The following is a 15,960-nucleotide window of genomic DNA, read 5'->3' on the forward strand; positions in this document are numbered from 1 at the left end:
GGAAATGGTAGACTTTTCTTATATGATAAATTTATCTTATAATTAATTGACGAGTAAAAACATAATTATTATATATTATGTTTGATTCTTAATATAAAAAATTTTTACTTTTTAAATTAATTAAAAAATTAATATATCTGAACTATAGAATAACTTACGAACAACTATGAGAATAATGAGGATAACGAGAAAGAAGGTCATGCTAGCACAAATTTTTTTCTCCATTATTATTGTTTTTTTGTCTCTTAAATGGTGATAGGTTCTGGCTATATATAGAGCTAATGATGATGATTTGGAAGAGTATTTTCTTCAGTATACTTCAATAACACTTTGCAATGCACAGTGGCTGTGACTTTTGAGAAGATACAACATGTTGCTTTGAATTGGACGCAAGTTTGAAATCACCCTGCGCAAGTTTGAAAGGCTACTATACCATATTTATAATTTAGTACTAGTTGAAAAATGTTGCTAAATCATGGTGAAAAGTTATCTTATAAGTTTAGTAATTAAGGTTGCTTTCGGGATGGTTTTCAATTTTATGTTTTAAAATTTTAAAAAATTAAACTCAGTATTTCTTAAGGTGGATGAGTTGAACCGCGAGGCCGTTATAGAATTGATGGCATTGAAAGGCTACTATACCATATTTATAATTTTAAATTAAAATGTTGAGAGGAGAAAAGTTAATAAACTTTATAACGTAATGAGTGTTTTTTTTTTTCTTGAAGCTAGGATTTGTAGTTTTTGATCAAACGTGATTTTTATACTGTAATTTATTGTTCAACTCACTTTTGCAAGAATTTCTCCAAACATAAATCACTTTACCTTTAACTCAATTTAATCCAGAATCATTTCACTCGAAATCAATTTTTTTTCACCGCAGAACCAAACATACGCATAGAAGTGATTGTTATCAATTAATGTTGTTTGAATAGTTTTAACAAAATTGATTTTGAATTGTATAATTACCAAAATGGTAATAAATTCTAATACAAATTAAAAAGAAAAGAAGTAATTGATGAAATTAAAGAGGGTAAAGTAGGAAAATTTAAAAGAGTTGTAATAAATAATATATAATAAATGTAGAATTGATTCTACCAAATTCAAAAGCTAGGAATTATAGCTTCTACTAGAATTGCTTTTGGAGGAGGAGAATTGATTTTGAAAAAGTATTCAAACAAGAAAAAAAAACAAATTTTCAAGTTGAAGTGGATTAGAAGTGCTTTTGGGACTTGTAGAAGCCAATCCAAACATGCACTAAGGGTTGAGCATTTTTGGGAGATATTATTTGGGTTAGGATGCATTTCAAACTCCTTTGGGTAGTGAGATTCATTGGAGAAAGGATCATAACATTCTATCTGGATCTCTCTTAGGATCTTCACGTGGGTTGTCTGAAACGAATAAGGGGTGAAAATTAGGGATTGTTCTTAGAGAACATGAGAACTTGATTTCTTGTAATTTTTTTGTAACTCTTTTGATCAATCTCTTACATAGTAGATTGGAGAATTTTTATCTTCTTTATACGTAGATCAATTAAGATAAAACATGATAAAAAAAATTCTTGGTTTGCCCATATTCTTCCTCTATCTTTGTGTGTGTATTGTTTGTGTTTCTTCTATGCGTCAAGGGGATGTCATTGTTGTTTGAAGTTATTTAAGTTTGGTTGTCAAAGACCATCATAGTAAACTAACATATTTCAACAAAACCATTGATGACTTGCAACATATTTTTGTTTCTTCTATGCATCTCTTTTGTTAAGCCTTTGTAACAATTATTCAAAAATTAGATTCATATTTCTGCCACCATCAATAAGCACTTTCTGTATCTTCATATCATGACCTCTAACTTGAAATAAAAAAGGTTTTTAATTACTTTTCATTTTTCTTCAGAGCGGTCTAAGGAAGCAAAGTTCCACATGGATTTATCTATTCCACTGGGAACATAAACAATCATGCAAGTACTTTCTTCGAGTTGTAAGATTTGGAAATGTTTCTGTAATTCCAAAAGTCCAAAGACTCGATAATCATTTCAGTAGCCCTAAATACCAATGGATTTTTCAGTGGCATTCTAATAGTTTATCTTGTTTCATCCCCTCTACTTGTTGGGACCATTCATAGGCTTAATATTGCTCTAACAATTTAAGTGCACCTCTATGGGAGCACACTGGGGCCTCTAAAGTTAGGTCTAAAACAATCATTTCTCTATTCCATCTTAGACGTTTGTAAACATAAGGCATTGAATCACTTTGATAAGATTGGTTGGATTACTTCTTGTTAAGACTCAAAATGTTTCTTTAGAAATAGACATCCCGTTATCAGTTATGGTCTGCTTCGGAAGCACTGATCTTCTTTGAACTACAGCCCTATTGGGACATTTCAAGTAGGGGTATAAGTGTGGTGATCTCTAGGAGAAAAATAAGTCCTTGTATTCTTAGGAGGGTCATAAATTCTTCTTGGATTCATGAATTTCCTTTGATGATTATTTTCCTGGAATAAGCTTCCTATGTTGTTCACTACCTCATTATCTTATATCTCTTTGAAGTATTAAAACATTTGAAGTGTCTCTATTTATGGTGTAATAGATGTATTTCTCTTCATGAATAAGACTCGACAAATGTTGCATTTCAGTCAACAGACCTCTCTTGCTCGCCTTGTATGTATATCTTGCCTTATGCACTTGTGTAACACTTGTCAGGTTTTTTGAATATCTATCTTTCAAAGCATCAACTATGTATCTGGGAGACATATTATATTTGGTCATGTCATTCACAAACTTTCTTTCATTATCTTCTAAACGACTTTATGTAACATGGCCATCTAAGTCCTTAGCTATTATATGATTGTGAAACTCACAACTAACCATAACCTTCTAACCGCTTCCACTTGGCACTGATCTCAGCATTAATAGACATTTAACTTTCATAATACAATTGCCTCTAGGTACATTCTTCCTTTTGTAGTTTTCTCCTATCTCACAATCCATAATCAATTTATCTTTCTTTCCTCTAATCCCATTTGCATTATTAAAACGAATAATAACAACAATAATACCATGTTGTTTATCAATGGACTGTGCCCATACCAAAATGTCAGCTCGGAGAGAAATATCTGTCATTTACAACATATACAGAATAAACTATCAATGTCAGAGATATCATAAGCCTATTAGTTTTTGATCAAGTTAAAAATTAAACATGAAAGTAAAATATATTGCGTCAGTGGAGAAAAACTGAGTAAAATCTGTAGGAGAACCATCAGGATCTAGACGCATAAATGAAGCATTCTGAACTATCAAACTTTTTGTTTTATGAAAAAAAATGGTGATTTTTAATGTTAAATATCTGGTAGAAATGTACTGAACTTTTTGAAATCTCTGGTAAGAACACAACAACTACCCAGAAAAATGTCGGTAAATACTCAAACCACATTTTTTAAATTCCGGTAAAAATGCATATATTTCCCATCTAGCAAAAAATTTCGTATTGAATATTTCTAAATAACTACCGAATTTTTTGCAGAGTGAAACTTTTTACATAATGTGATTTTTTTGAAAGATAAATAATGAGAAGGGTATTTTTGTCATTATTAAAATATGTGGGGTGACAGGTCAAGGTGGGGGTGGCAGGATCAAATCTCAAGTATATTCGATTATGGGTTAATAGTAATATATTATTGAGAGAAAAACCTAAATTTGTTGACATTTCGGGCTTGAAGATATTGGGCATATATACAATTCTGATAATTGGATGCTCGTTACACCTTAAGCATTGTTCTTCAAACCCTATAAATATTCGATAATATTCTTGTTAGAAAGTTAACTTTCAGACGCACCCTGCACCATGTTATCCATATGATTTCACTAAGTAAATGGCTAAAGATGCTTTTTGGAAGTTAACTTTCGGATACTATCATATGCGGGGGGAAAACTGCAGGTATATCCGCAAGAAATGTTAAATATTAGCAAAAAAATTCATATATACCTGCAGAATTTTTTGTGAATTAATAAAAATTTGAAGGAAATAATATAAGATTCAAGAAAACCACAACAAATTTTTCAGTTGTACTTGCGGAGTTTTTTGCAGGAAATTTCGATGTTCAGAAGCTAACTTTTAAACGCATATCGTACCATGATCGAAGAGGTTTGATCAAAAGTTAACTTATGGATACTATTACCTGCAAAAAAAATCACAAGTATATCTACAGGAAATGTTAAATATTAGCAAAAATCTGCAAAACTTACTGCAAATAACTTTTGAAAGATAATATTCGGGCATGGCAAAGGGACTTTTTTGAATTTTCACAGGGTTTGAGATTAACATATACAGTATATTGGACAAATCCCTTCTGATAATCTTTTGGAACTTTTGGAAGGAGAACATGCATAAGCCTATTAGCCCACTCAACAAACAAAATCAATGATAAGGTAAAAATGAATATGCAAACAATTATTTAATACATGAATGATTCAATATACCTAATTTAGGTCTTATTAAAAAGAAATTTTTCTTTAGGAAAATGTTTAGTAAAAATGTTTATGAATTGATTAGATGTTTCTACAAACTCAATCAAACAATCCCTTTTTTGAACATGATCTCTAATAAAAAGGACGTCTAATATCAATGTGTTTAGTCCAAAAGTGAAATATCAGATTATTTTGTGAGATTTATGACTATAATGTTGTCGCATTTAATTAGACTAGTTCCAAAATTAATATTGTAATCACACAACTATTATTTCATCTACATTATTTGCACATTACAACTATTTGTAGCGACGTACTCCACTTTTGTCATGGATAATGAAGTACTTTTTGTTTTTCTATCGTGCCAAGATATTAGAGAGTTATCAAGAAAGTGGCAAGTTTCACCTATACTTTTTCTCTATTTTACATTTTACAAAGTCTGAATCATAGTATCCTACCAAAGTATAATTCATCCCTTTAGAATATCATAATCTCATGTATTGGGTGTCAATGAGATATTTCTTAATTCATTGAATAACAAAGAGATGCGATTCTTTAAAATCTGCTTTAAAGTGAACACAATAAGTATATGCTATTGATACTTTAATTTCATTAATCAAAATTGAAGATCTATCTTTGAATGATTTATAGATATCTTATAGATATTAATTTTACTGAACGCAAATATGTTATTCACATATTATCTTAATCAAAATTCAAATAATACAACTTGAAACAATAATTTTAATGAATTTTACAACTTTAATAATTAAAAAAACTCCAATTTAATAAATAGTTTTTTATTTAGTTTTAATATTAGTATCGACTACAATTATATTTCTTAATTAATAATAGCATGCCACTAATCTTTAAAAATAAACATCAGCGTACAATTAAATATTGGAAATTTCTTTCTAATTTATTAAATATTTGATTTAATCTTTATGTCACAAAACATGCATCTAGAATCAAACTCCAAAGTCTAGAAAGTAGAAACAATAAATCACAAAAGCTTGCTTTTATTGAACTGCTGCTCTCGCTGGCCGCCATAATTATTGCTCTCTCTACCGTCGTTCTAATATGTTATGGTCGCCTTCTTGTTCAAGTTCTCTTTGTTAATTTTTTTTTTTTTCTTCAACAAAATTCCTTCTAGTCTTGTTACAAAATAGTTTTGATGCGAGTTTGAGGTGTGAAACATGTTAATTGATGTATGTTTTATTGTGTTCTATTTGTTAAGCTTTCAAATCTCTTCCCAACCTTCTGATGCCAAGTGTCAACTTTTATATTTGATAGAGAACTTATTTCATGATGCAATGGAAATCATGTCACTATTTTGTATGAATTAAGAACAACTTTTATTTTGTTTGAAAAAATAGAGCACGAAATAAATTGCTTGAAATGTATTATTTTTAAAAAAAATAGCTTAAAATACACCAAAAAAACACGATAGTGGAGAATACACTATTGTATATAATGTTTGAAAAAAAAATTATAATCCGATCAACCGAGCCAAACCAAACCAATTAGTTTGGTTCGGTTCCATTTTAAAAAAATATTATAAACTGAACCAAACCAAACTCATGGAAATATCGTTGGTTTCGACCTTTTTTTTATCAAAAACTAGTTTAAACCAAACTGATTACAGGCATACTCTCCCCAACCGTACCTATATATTTGAGGTGATTTTGCTTATGGATGATAACTTTGGGCCTTGGATTCGTGACAAGTTGATCTATAAAGGGAGTTAGCGTCTTTGGTAATATCTTCGATCATAAGAAAAATATCATAGCTAGGTTGAAATGTATTCAAAATAGTGCTCACTATGGTTATAGTAGATATCTTAAAGTGTTGGAAGGAGATCTTCAAGACCAATTAGCTCCAACTATTTACCATGAAGATTGTATTTGGTTTTAAAAATCGATAGGTAAGTGGATTGTTGATGAAGATACGAACACTAAGTACCGCCATCTAAAGACCATTGTTTGTAGAAGGAATAATATAATTATGGCTCTTAGAATGGAGAATAGATATTGGGAGTGTGACTCAAAGAAAATGAAAGTGATGGAGATGCATCATTTTATAAACTTTTTAAAGAAGACCAAGAGATAAGGGAGCTCATATTTTTTTGTTTTCTCTTATCCTACTTATTTGAAGGATCATCAAGTAAGATAACACATTGTTCCGTCTAGACTAGATATTGAGAAATCACTTTTCATATGAGTTCACATAAAATCCTATTGTATTTCCTCATATCCTTTAAATATTGTTGGAACGTGGACAAGCTTGATAGTTTTCTCCCTCCAAAGGTATTTGACAAGGTGATCTTGTCTCTTTTTATCACTTGGTTATTTGTATGGATTGTTTCTCTCATATTATTAATGACCAAGTTTATGCATGATTTTAAAGCCTATGCGTGCAAGGCGGGAGGGATCTCGGGTTTTTCACCTCCTTTTTGCAAATGATAGTATTATTTCATCAAGCATTGTTTGAATCAATTATGCTAAGCATCATTCCAAAAGATTAACTCAGAGAAGACATAAATTTATTTCTCAACAAATACGTATGTCTAGCTTTGGCGGGATATTATGCAGCACGCAAGTTTCAGAGAAGCCCAGAGCCTGGGAAAGTATTTATTGCAAACATTACCTGTGTTAGAAGCTTTAGGAAAAGATATTGTCATACTAGTGAACAGGTGCAACAGAGGATGAGAGGTTCTAAACATCAATGCTTAAACTTGGGAGAAACGATTACCCTTTTGTAAATCAGTGATAAGCTTTATCTCGTAGTTTCATGTGGAGTATGCTAAAATCCCTACCACCATTTTTCAAGATTTGAAAAAGTTACAAAGAAGTTTTATTTTGGGAGACACATAGACGTCGCGCAAGACTCATCTGCCCAGTTGGGAGGTTTATTGTATGCCTAAGTATCATAGGGGCTAAGGCATCAAACAAACTCAGTTATTGAATGATGCTTTTCAGTTTAAAATTCTTAGAAATTTATTAACAAATCCAAATGATTTACGGTGTTAGGTTCTCATCAATAAGTATGGCAGAAAGCAAAACCTGTTTGAAAATATGATAAGCAAGCCAAATAATTACCCTTTGTGGAAATCATTGACTAAAGTTTATGACAAGTTTCGTAAGAATATTATGTGGAAGCTCAGGGATAACAGAATGGTTAATTATTGGCTGGATAGGTGGACCCCAATAAAGCAACCTATTTTCTTCAATTTGGAACAAGTAGATACGATAGTGGCTACCACCCTTAAGGTTAAGGACATGAATAATTTGGAAGGGAAATGGAAATTAGATTTCCTTCAGAACTAGTTCATTTTAGGACTGGTTAATTGCATTAGGCTATCTATCATCCTCTCATAAAAGAGGGTTTTGTTAAGCTATGATAGGAAGATTATAATGACAACGAGTTTATTGTGGGTAATGCCTATAATTATTTTTCATATTATTTGAATGTCGTGCAAAGAGATATTAATTAGAATGGCATCTGGAAGTGGAAATTCTCCCATTGGATCCAAATTTTCACTTGCCTTATGCGTCGTGGGATACTTTTGACTAATGCTTGGTGCCACAAGTGGAACCCAATCATCTAGGAATTTCAACTGGTGTACGAATAATGAAGAGAGCTTAATTCATGTGTTTCAGAATTGCTTTTATGCAACACAAGTATGGATTGGACTTGTTCCACATAATAAATGAATCAGTTTTACTCTTTGACTTACAGAATTGGATCTCTTACTATCTTAAAGGGAATGTTGTGGATATGCAAAAAGACTACTAAAGGTCAATATTTATGATCTCGTGTTGGTATTTATGGAAGTAAAGGAACAAAGTTATGTTTAAATAAGGATTTCAGAGACCTGACACCCCAATTAAAATGATCATGCATCTAGTAAAAAAGAACAAGACTGGTAGCTAAGTGCAGAACAACGTTAGATTCTTCTCATTTCTAGAGATCAAGCATGTCCAATGGTATCACCCCGAGGGCGATTGAATTAAGCTCAATTGTGATGTTGTTTACAAAAAGTCTACTTACATTACAGGATGTGGAGGCTTGTTTAGAGACTCCTCTGGAAAGAGGGTGATAGGCTATGCATGAAAATTTGGTTTGTGTGATGCTCTCACGACAAAGATGCGGGCGATGTTATATGAAAATTGAGCTAGCTTGGCGTGATAGAATTACAAATATGGTGGTCGAGACTAACTTTAAAGTCTTGATATATATGCGGTTAAACAAGAGATTGGGGACTATCACAACTTATCAACCTTAGTTTGTAGAATCAGAAGGATGACTCAAACGAATTATCACATCAATTTCAATCATACTTGGCGAGAAGAAAATCATTGTGCATATTGGATAGCCAATTATAATCTTACTTTGAACAATAATAAACTTCTCATTTTTCGAAATCTCGTGTAAAATAAGTTGAAACTTCTTTTAGCTGATGATAATTCTAAAGCCTCAGTCCCTATACGTGTTAGAATGGGTTGATAGATTTTTCTTTTTTCTTTAGGTCTTTAGCCCTCTTGGAAATAAAAAATATTTTACAAATTACAAGGTTTAATTATAATATAAATATAAATGAATCAATTTTACAACGATTGAAGAACAGGGGGAAATTTTCTATTCTCTTTTTCTAAACTCAACTCCATAATTCCAATTCTTCTAAATAAATTCTATAAACACTGATATTTCATTCTTTTTGTCAACAAATATCGTTATATTTGTATGACAAAAGAAAAAATCGTGAATTTCTACAACATATTCTAGTGTATTTTCATTGATACCACAATCACAAACACTCGATGATTTCATCTTCGAACATCTCAACTCACCAGAGTAGGTCCCGTACTCCTCTATACATCTCATCTATTGGGCAAGAATTTTGAATTAATGTACACTCAGAACGCACTAAGTAACCATTACAAAAATATACCAAACAAATAAACTCATCTACAGCTTTTTCTTTCTTTAAATTGGAATCACTTTCAGTTAAAGCAATACCATTTTTAATTAGTTTTTTCTTTCTTTCTTTTCTGCATGAACCAGTGAATTGAAGTTAACAGACATTCTTATTTGTGACATGGAGAAAAGAAAATCCTTGTCTGACCACAGTTCCACCTCGTATCAAGACATCAAGGTTGGATTAGAGGATGAACATTCCAAATCTTACAACTTTAATGGTCCAAGAGATGTTAGTTCTAGTGATAACCCAGACGCTAAAAGGAGAAAAAGAGTTGCATCCTACAACATGTACACTATGGAAGCTAAGCTTAAATCTTCCTTTCGTAGCAGTTTCAAATGGATCAAAAACAAGCTTGTTGAAGATCATTGATTATGATGAGTGATTTAGAATAATTAATAACTGTTTTCAGATTTCCTTATTTCTTATCGTAGCCTAATTTGTGTGTGTCAGTGAGTGTATATATTAATGTTGAAATATGTTGAAGGTTTAACGCTAGTAATTCTTGTTGAGCAGCGACTTCTCAAGGCCTAGCAAGGTGTATCTTGCAATATCTTAGAGTAAAATTTAACTTTAATGTTGCTCTCGTTGAAAACAAATTTTTTACTTATGTACATTCGTCCCAACATCCTTAATTCCTTATAGTGTCTGAACGTGGCCCTGAACATCTAGACGTGTCGATGTGGCAAGTGTAAGTATTTCGACATTGCTATGGATGTCTGTATGTGGGATGATAACAGTGGAACCTGTTATCACTATGCAATTATAGGAGCAGAGAAATCCTTCTAAGAATAGAAGAGAAGGAGAGAGATTTGGAGTAATTTCTTTGATATAACTAGTAACAAACCCGTGCATACGCACGGGTTCTGGTTGGACACGCTCATTTTTTTACAGACAAAAAATATTGTTTATAAAAAACACATTAATAAGAACAAATTTAATATTTGAAATACTGAAATATATTTATTAAAAATAAATTATAAGCAATTTTTTAAAATAAAGTTGCATGATATTAAATAATTGTTTAAACAACTAAAATATATGATTAAAAAGAGAAATTAAAAATAGTCAAAGCATAAGAAAAAAATTGTGACATTGGCTTTTTTTTTAAAAAGAAACTTGAATTTCTAACAAATATAGTAATAAGAAAATAATAAAACAAAAATATTTCTTTTTTTACATTATTTATAAAAATACATAAATTAGTAGTATATTTTTTCTTGTATATAAAAATAAAATGGTTTATAAAAATATTTGAATTAATCATAGATTGTATTCCCGTATTTTGATATTATTTATACAAATATTTAAATCAATAGTATATTTTTCCCGTATATAAGAATAATATCGAAATATTGGACAAACCTGTGCGTACGCACAGATTCTGATCGAACACACAGAATTTTGTTACAGATATTATTAAGTTAACAATAAAAAATATTAAATATTAGGATGTCGTAAAAAAAGATATAATTTACATATAGTAAATTATATAATAAATTTAAATGAGAAAATTTTTTATAAAAGAAATAATAAAACTAACCTTCTATTTAATAGTATATATATAAAATGATTTGCTATATTAAATGAGTTTAAGGAACAATGTTGGTTACTATGGTTTACCATATTGTTGGATTGTAGTTTAAGTTTGTTTGATAGTAAAGAGAGGTTTTGTATAATATATAATTAAAGAGATCAATTAGATGGTTATAATGAGAAAGACAAAAGATGAAACAAAAGGGACGGAACCGGCTAGTACCCGGGTTCGATCCCAGCTGGAGTAAAAAACGCCCTGGAGCCACGGTGCCGTTGCCTTCGAGCCCGGGTCCGGATTAGTCACGTGGGGCCCCTTTCCCCCGCGGATACCAGTCGGTTAACACCAAAAAAAAAAGTTGGTGATTTGTTGCCAAAAATGGATAATATAAGTTATCCCGTAATATATGTTCCAAAAAATAATGTATGTTTTTGAAACAGTTGTTTTAAATAAAATAATGAATATTTATAGTTGTGTAACTTATCATGTTTTAATTAATATTAATAAATAAAATTTATATCCCAAAAAAGCTGTACATCATTACCCAATAAAGGTGCATAACATCAATTGTCTAAAATAGTGTCTATCCTATCTACTTTAAAGAAATTGTACAAGAGTAAAGTCATGAGTATAATATGTTATTTTTATATTAAGTTATATGTATTTGGGCGGGTGTGTCGATGGGATGAGTTCAAAATTTTGATCCGCACCGGCCAAGAATACTTGTGTCAAATTATTTCTAAATGTAAACCCGTACAGCTTCTTACTGTTGTAGTACATCTCTGTTAGTTGAATTTTCCACGCCAAAACTTTTTGTACATAGCTCGGTACTATTGTACAGTTTTGCACAACTTTAAAACCTATACAACATTTCCAAGATTAATAATAGACAAAACTCCCAACAAAATTTGCAATAAAAAAGAAAATACTTAAGAAGCCATTGAGTTGTAATATGGTGGGTTCTACTTTTTAAAATTTATCGCATTCCATGCCATATATCAATCAGTTTTGTGTGTATCATGACTAATGTTACTTAACTAAATTATGAATTATACCTTCAAAGCTTACCACAATCAATGTCATATATCAACCATTGTTCTACAAATTACATTCCTTCCTTCAATATTAACCATTTGTTTGCCATAAAAAACAATAATATGTAGTATATAGAGAAACTAATGTCAATCAACCTATATCTAATTTTTTTTCCTTTCATTTTTATTCATAATATACTTTTTATTGTACATACGATGGATTCATCTCATTTTAATCAAATTGAACGTAAAAAAAAAAACAAAATTAAATTCGTATACAAAATTAAAATAATTTAAAATTATAATTAAATTTATAATATATATATATATATATATATATATATATATATATATATATAAATTAAATTGAATGTAAAAAAACAAAATTAAATTCGTATACAACATTAAATACAAATAAACTATATTTATAATAATGATCAATAACTTATTTACAATATACTATAAAATTTATGATCCTTGAGCATTAGAACTTTACAGCTTTTGCCTAAAAAATTAATTATTTATTTCTTTTGTGAGGTCACATCAGTTATGTTCAGAAAATAAAAAAAGATCATTGAGTATTACAACTTTACAGCTTTTGCTTAAAGAATTAATTATTTATTTCTTTTCTGAGGTCACATCAGTTATGTTCAGAGAATAAAAAAATAAATTTTATCTATATAGTATAGACTAAAGTCTATAGCACAGAATTTATATTTTAATGTTTTGTTTACCTCTCTCTTTTTGACGTGACTCTTTTTCTCTCTTCTAAATTATTTTTCTCAAATACAAATGACGTGTTTTCATCTTCTCTTCAAGTTCATCTCTTCTTATTATGTTTTTAATCAATTCTACTTTTATTTATTTTTCTTCTCCTCATAGAAGTATATAACTCTTTAGTTTATTTAATTTTTGAAACAATCTTTTGCAAAAAAAATTCATATCTGGACTTGCATCTCACTTTTATTTTTAGATCTGAATTCACACGTTTATTTATTTAATTTTCCATTTTTTATATTTGAATCTATTTAGTTATTTAATTTTCCATTTTTTATATTTGAATCTATTAATTAATTAAAATGTTTGATTTATTATTCTTTATTGTGGAAAGAAAAAAGTGTCAATAAGTTATTACCTCTTGATGTTTAGTTTTGTTCCCAAAATGAAAGAAAAAAATGCAAATCTATCAATGAATATTAAGACTCAACAATGACACAATTTGGTTCAGTCGAACCGCACAATCCGTAAACCCATAAATCTATAACCCGTCCAAATTTATATTTTTTATTTGTTCTACTTCTAATTTATATTTTGACGTTCAAATTTATATTTTTTATTTGTTCTACTTCTAATTTATATTTTGACTTCTGAACTCCTCTTGTTCTTTCCTCTTTGTAGAAATTAAACTAAACTATTATTTCATATTTGTATATTTCTATTTTGAGATAAAATGTAAACTTAGAGTAAACTCTTTTAATCACATTTGGTAAATAAAAGAAAAGCACAATGAAAATAGTGTTATATGAGTAAAGGATATTGATAATAAAAAATAAAGAAGAACAATAATTAAATCTAACCCGTTTTTATTCTGCATCTTTCTAATTTTATTTTCTTGTCTTGAAGATGTTTGGAAATCTACATCTTTGGATCTTTTCTGAAGTAAAAAATCATAAATAATTGTTAGAATAAGAACTTGATGACACAAAGTTGAGACAAAAACCAGGTTTCATTGTATTAAAAATTAAGAATTTTGACAAATATAACAAAAACACTATATTAAAGATAAAGGATTTCAGAAAACCAGATGCCTGAGAAAAAAATCAGTTAAAGAACAAAAATCTACAATGAATAAAGTTCAGAAAGTATTAAACCAACACAAACTTTATGACACAAAGTTTAAACAAAAAACAAGTTCCATTATACTCAAAGTTTTGTTCAATCTTACAATTTTAATGTTGTTTTACTATGGATTTTAATGTTGAAAAAACAAAACAAAAAAACGAAAAATGAAATCATAAAATGTAAAATATATTACCTCCATTCAAAGGTCAAGAACATTGTAATAGAGCCCAAGAAGGTTGTTCTTCTTCTCCATTGCTTGTCCTTGCATTAACATGTAAATTCAAAATTCAAAAGATGATATTAGAAAATAAGAGAGAGATGAAGTAGAAAGAGAAAAAGAGAGAGTTGGAAGAAAGAGAGATAGCCTCGTATGCTTTTTCTATGTACTTTGACAACTAATTTTTCAAATATTACAAATATCAAAAAGAGATATGTCTTTTGGTAAACCATTATGTACTTTGACAACTGCAGAATTGTCCCATTATAACTATTAAAATCAAATATGTTTGCAATTTGTAACAATTATTAGTAAAGACATTTAAGGTGTGGTTACAAAAAGTAAATTTTGGACATATTTTACCCCCAAATCAATGAGGTGGAGGGTAAAGAAGAAAGGTTAAAATTGTGTTTTCCAGAGCCATCAATTTTCTTATATTATAGATTTAATGGAGCTAATGACTCACTTAAATACAGCCCATGCAAAACCGAAATATTTGTTAAGTCTATTACAAAATGAGAATTTAACAAACTTGTAATGAGTTAGTATCCTTCTGGATCATTTCTTCATTAGTAGCCAAAACAGCCACATAGTCCTCCAATCTTTTAAGACTTCTAATTGTTCTTTTTGTTCTTGAGTCTTTCTCTTGATTATTTTCCCCTTTCATTATTGGGCCAATGTCATCACTGATAAGCCTTTCCGTAGATTGTTAATTGTGAAGAACCGTAGTTCTGTAGCTGTCTCTTGTACTCCAAGCAATTGTCTTAGATGATTGCGTTGGAATAGATTGTGTTTGTTAATTGTCACTTGATTGAAGCTTTTAAGAAGACCAAGGTGTGTTTTTGAAGTGTGTCTTCTATCTGTAATTGTTTATGTTTGATTGTAATCACTAATGTGATTGAGGGGGAGTGAGTGGAGATACTCAGGTCTAGGAATGAGTTTGAATTGCATTGGGTAGGTTTTAAGTGAGGAGTTGTAAATGGAGAGTTTAACTCTGAATTAATTCTGCTTATATTGGATTCTCTCCCCGGCTTGGTAGCCCCCAGAGTAGGTTGTTTGAATCGAATTGGGAAAATAATTCTGTGTGTTCTTTATTGTTTTATGTTGTCCTGTTTTAATTATTTGTGGTGTGTGACTGTGGATGTCATAACATCCAGCAAGACATCGAGCGTGTGTTACTAGAATTTTCACTTGACATATACCCAAGATCCCACTGCAAAATGAACCTTAAGACGGTGTTTATCCGTGTTTTGCTTCATTTGCAATTGCGCCTGACTCAAATTCTTACGCAGCAAGTGAAGAATTATGTCTCGTGATTCCAAAACAGAATCGCAAGCATCAATCGACGATGAACCATGAATGTAACATTTAACCATGAATCGTGATTTTCATAGAATCATAATTGTGATGGATTGATGATGATGGATTTCTGATGCAATGGTGCAAATCTCTGACGGTAGTGTAGGAGTAGACCTGCAAGGTTAGCACAAGTCAATTACAGAGTCCAAAATGAGTGAAATGAAAGTATGAGATTATAAAGTGTAACACAAGTCTCGTATGTTTTAATTATATATGATGAATAATTTTATTTGAGTTATGCATTATTGGGCTTCATATTTATATTTTACCCGTATTAACCTTTGGTCGGCCCAGGAGAGTTGCCCTCAAAGCTTGTCGGGTGTTTTATCAGTCGAGAAGCCTTCTGAAGTTACGACTGACATCTTGTTACCAAAGTCGATCATAAGGAGAAGTGGGAAGGCCATGAGGAAGTTGTAGAAGTAGCGCAGAACAGGCGCATTAAATGCATTTCCCATCATTGAGATGTTTCACCGATTTTTAGGCATGGGGCCTTAGGTTCGTATGTTAGGGTGTGGTGTTCTTCTCTAAGGCTTTCGAA

The 15,960-nt window shown here is 30.3% G+C and overlaps 2 long non-coding RNA genes across 2 annotated transcripts; one reads left to right on the top strand and one right to left on the bottom strand.

Moving 5' to 3' along the window:
- Positions 1–574: 574 nt before the first annotated feature.
- On the top strand, positions 575–2,548 carry LOC131655536 (uncharacterized). The gene is made up of 2 exons (XR_009299802.1): positions 575–1,451; positions 1,887–2,548. It is a non-coding gene; the product is annotated as an uncharacterized LOC131655536 (long non-coding RNA).
- An 8,777-nt stretch (positions 2,549–11,325) lies between these two features.
- On the bottom strand, positions 11,326–14,294 carry LOC131661155 (uncharacterized). The gene is made up of 3 exons (XR_009301124.1): positions 14,040–14,294; positions 13,582–13,658; positions 11,326–11,830 (listed from the first exon to the last, which is right to left on the bottom strand). It is a non-coding gene; the product is annotated as an uncharacterized LOC131661155 (long non-coding RNA).
- Positions 14,295–15,960: the final 1,666 nt, after the last annotated feature.

Source organism: Vicia villosa, linkage group LG3, assembly GCF_029867415.1.
Source record: "Vicia villosa cultivar HV-30 ecotype Madison, WI linkage group LG3, Vvil1.0, whole genome shotgun sequence".
In the NCBI taxonomy this organism is placed as follows: Eukaryota; Viridiplantae; Streptophyta; class Magnoliopsida; order Fabales; family Fabaceae; genus Vicia; species Vicia villosa.